Raw genomic sequence first — 4852 nt, forward strand, 5'->3', positions numbered from 1 at the left:
TATATATATATATCTATATCTCTCTCTCTCTCTCTCTCTCTCTCTCTCTATATATATATATATATATATATATACATATATATATATATAGATACAGATATAGATATATATATATATATATATATATATATGTTCAAACTCATAAACTTTTTTTTTTTTGCAAATAATAATTAACTTTGAATTTCATGGCTGCGATGAGGTGGCGACTTGTCCAGGGTGTACCCTGCCTTCCGCCCGATTGTAGCTGAGATAGGCGCCAGCGCCCCCCGCGACCCCGAAAGGGAATAAGCGGTAGAAAATGGATGGATGGATGGATGAATTTCATGGCTGCAACATGTGCCAAAGTAGTTGGGAAGGAGCATGTTCACCACTGTGTTACATCACGTTTTCTTTTAACAACACACAATAAATGTTTGGCAACCGCGGAAAGTAATTGTTGAAGCTTTGAAAGTGGAATTCTTTCTCATTCTTGTTTTATGTAGAGCTTTACTCATTCAACAGTCTCCGCTGTCGTATTTTACGCTTTATAATGCGCCACACATTTTCGATAGGAGACAGGTCTGGACTGCAGGCGGGCCAGGAAAATACCCGCACTCTTTTACTACGAAACCACGCTTTTGTAACACGTGGCTTTGCATTGTCTTGCTAAAATAAGCAGGAGTGTCCATGATAACATTGCTTGGATGACAGCATATGTTGCTCCAAAACCTGTATGAACCATTCAGCATTAATGGTCCCTTCACAGATGTGTAAGTTATCCATGCCTTGGGCATTAATTCACCCCCATACCATCACAGATGCTGGCTTTTGAACTTTGCGCCTGTAACAATCCAGATGGTTATTTTCCTCTTTGTTCCGGAGGACACCACGTCCACAGTTTCCAAATATAACTTGAAATATGGACTCGTCAGACCACAGAACACTTTTCCACTTTGCATCAGTCCATCTTAGATGAGCGAAGCCAGCCTTGGTGTTGTTGATAAATGGGTTTGGCTTTGCGTAGTAGAGTTTTAACTTGCACTTACAGATGTAGTGACCAACTGTAGTTACTGACAGTGGTTTTATGAAGTGTTCCTGAGTCCGTGTGGTGATATCCTTTACACACTGATGTCGGTTTTTGATGCAGTACCACCTGAGGGATCAAAGGTCGATATAATCATCGCTTACGTGCAGTGATTCTCCAGATTCTCTGAACCTTTTGATGATTTTACGGACCGTAGATGGTAAAATCGTTGAGAAATGTTGTTCTAAAAGTGTTTTGACACTTTGCTTAGAAATGAATACGGTAAAAAAAAAAAAAAATCCTACATGCACGTCTGATTTGAAGCAGGACTTTGATTTTTTTCGCAAAGCCCAGCAGAAAAAAAACATGTTATGTTTTAAGGGCTGTCCAAGTTGATGCATACGATTAATCCAAAAAATTATTGCATTAATCTTGTCATCCACAAGCTTCTGACATGCTTCTGGTTGAATTTTTGACCACTCCTCTTGACAAAATTGGTGCAGTCCAGGTAAATTTGTGGGTTTTCTGACATGGACTTGTTTCTTCAGCATTGTCCACACGTTTAAGTCAACACTTTGGGAAAGCCATTCTAAAACCTTAATTCTAGCCTGATTTAACCATTCCTTTACCACTTTTGACTTGTGTTTGGGGTCATTGTCCTGTTGGAACACCCAACTGCGCCCAAGACCGACCCCCGGGCTGATGATTTTAGGTTGTCCTGAAGAATTTGGAGGTAATCCTCCTTTTTCACTGTCCCATTTACTCTCTGTAAAGCACCAGTTCCATTGGCAGCAAAACAGGCCCAGAGCATAATACTACCACCCCCATGCTTGACGGTAGGTCTGGTGTTCCTGGGATTAAAGGCCTCACATTTTCCTCCAAATATATTGCTGGGTATTGTGGCCAAACAGCAAAATTTTTATTTCATCTGACATCACATGGACAAAGATAAGACATTCTGGAGGAAAGTTCCGTGGTTTTGTAACCATTTTGAAAACAAATGATAAATGTATGCATTATTCTGTTATATCTCACATACTATATTCTGTTTTGGAAAAAAGTTGTCATAAACGTTATTTAATTTATTAAAAAAATTTAAAAAAAGAAAAACATTTTATACATATGTAAATGTATTCAGTTATAAACATTCATTCACTTTCTTCTTTCAATTCATGGATCTAAACTTTACCGCTGCCGGTATTTTTTTGCTTGGGTCATGAAATGATGATAATGGTGTGCCAGGGCATACGCCTCTAAACCCCCCCAATCCCCCTTGTTTTTAACGGGCATGACAGCGTGTCGTCGTCAAGTCGTGACATTGCTGGTTTTAGGAGCATTGGAGCATGGTCGGCAGCGCATGATCATGGAATACTTACAAGCAAACACAGTGTGTAGACAGAAAAGGGAGATTGGACGCATTTTGGCTTAGAAACTAATGACAAAGGTGAAGTTATAACACTGAAACGGCTTCAGGAAGAGGTGCTTTAAGACATGGCTAGCTGGTTAGTGGCCAACGTCAATCCAGAGTCAGCAGTATTTTAGCTTCTTTCAAATCACTAATCCTCGCCTCCCTGCAGGACGAAGAATAGCTAAACATGCTTCACTACACACCATAGGAGGATACAATAGCTCACCGGCGTCACAATGTAAACAAATGCCATGGGTGGATCTACACCTAACATCCAATGTAATGATACCAAGTACAGGAGCGTATCTAGTCTATACTACTGTGATAACAACAATAATCTATTAACATCGCAAAACCTTTTTTCGTTTAAAAAAAATTCATATTATGTTTATAAAACCAGTAAATTCATGAGGACTTTGAATATGACCAATGTATGATCCTTTAACTACTTGGTATCGGATCCATACTTGCCAACCTTGAGACCTCCGATTTCGGGAGGTGGGGGGAGGGGGCGTAGTCAGGGGGCGTGGTTGGGGGCGTGGTTAAGAGGGGAGTAGTATATTTACAGCTGTTGTGTGCGCAGTTGTGCACTGTACTTTCTAAAGTAGATGGTATTGTCACAAATGCTTGATTGATTGATTGAAACTTTTATTAGTCGATTGCACAGTACAGTACATATTCCGTACAATTGACCACTAAAGGGTAGCACCGCAATAAGTTTTTCAACTTGTTTAAGTCGGGGTCCACGTTAATCAATTCATGGTACAAATACATACTATCAACATAATACAGTCATCACACAAGTTAATCATCATAGTATATACATTGAATTATTTACAATCCGGGGGGTGGGATGAGGAGCTTTGGTTGATCAACAATTGCATCAACAGAGAAATGGACATTGAAACAGTGTAGGTCTTACTTAGTAGGATATGTACAGCGAGCAGAGAACATAGTGAGTTCAGATAGCATAAGAACAAGTATATACGTTAGAAATACATTCGATTATTTACATTAGGTTATTTACAATCTGGGGAGATGGGATGTGAATGGAGGAGGATTAAAGGGTTGAAGTTGCCTGGAGGTGTTGTGGTGCATCATGTACAGTAGATGGCAGTATTGTCCTGTTTAAGAATGTAACATGCTGTTCATGGCAGACGAACTGCCTTACGGTAGAGTGTTAGACGTAAACGTGACTGCTGTTGTTTTGTGTTGTTACTGCGCTGGGAGGACGTTAATGAAACTGCCTAACAATAAACCCACATCAGAAACCAAAAACTTGCCCTCGATCATTCTACAGTTATAACGTCATCGGGCAGACACACTCTCAGACACGTCACTCAGGTCCACATGGAGCTGGGGGGACGTGGCCTCCAGCTCCACCTGAATTTCGGGAGATTTTCGGGAGAAACTTTGTCCCGGGACGTTTTCAGGAGAGGCGCTGAATTTCGGGAGTTTCCCGGAAAATCCGGGAGGGTGGGCGAGTATGATCGGATCGATACCTAAATTTGTGGTATCATCCAAAACTAATGTAAAGAATCAAACAACAGAAGAATAAGTGATTTTTACATTTTAACAGAAGTGTAGATAGAACATTTTAAAACAGAAAATAAGCAGATATTAATAGTAAATAAACAGTTGTATTAATAATTCATTTTCTACCGCTTGTCCACAATAATTTTGACAAAATAATAGAATGATAAATGACACAATATGTTACTGCATATGTCAGCGGACTAATTAGAAGCCTTTGTTTGCTTACTTACTACTAAAATACGAGTTGTCTCGTATTTTCACTTTTATTCAAAGACAAAATTGCAATAATAAACAAATGTTCAATGTACTGTAAGATTTTTTTTTTTACAATAAAGCCAATAATGCCATTATTTGCGCTTTATTTACAAAAGTATCGAAATACATTTTGGTATGGGTACCAAAATATTGGTATCGGGAGAACCCTAGCTGAAAGTCAATAATGTTGGCCTTCTGTCCAACAATTGACTTCCGTGCACGAGTGCATAAATATGCAAATGTGGGCAACAACGCACTCCATTGTGCTTGGCAGAGGTAATAAGAATCTGAGAGGACCAAGCGGAAGGGAAAGTGTTAACATGTGCTGACACATACTGACTCCAGGGCCCTCATGGAGGAGGAGGAAGGTAGTGGTCACTGAGGGACTGGAGAGCATACACAGAGCAGGTCTGGGCACCGCAGCTTCCTGCTTAGAATGTCTGTGAGGAACGACCACATACAAACCCCGTTTTCATATGAGTTGGGAAATTGTGTTAGATGTAAATATAAACGGAATACAATGATTTGCAAATCATTTTCAACCCATATTCAGTTGAATATGCTACAAAGACAACATATTTGATGTTCAAACTGATCAACATTTTTTTTTGTGCAAATAATCATTAACTTTAGAATTTAATGCCAGCAAC

This window comes from Nerophis ophidion, linkage group LG14, assembly GCF_033978795.1.
Source record: "Nerophis ophidion isolate RoL-2023_Sa linkage group LG14, RoL_Noph_v1.0, whole genome shotgun sequence".
NCBI classification, from domain to species: domain Eukaryota; kingdom Metazoa; phylum Chordata; class Actinopteri; order Syngnathiformes; family Syngnathidae; genus Nerophis; species Nerophis ophidion.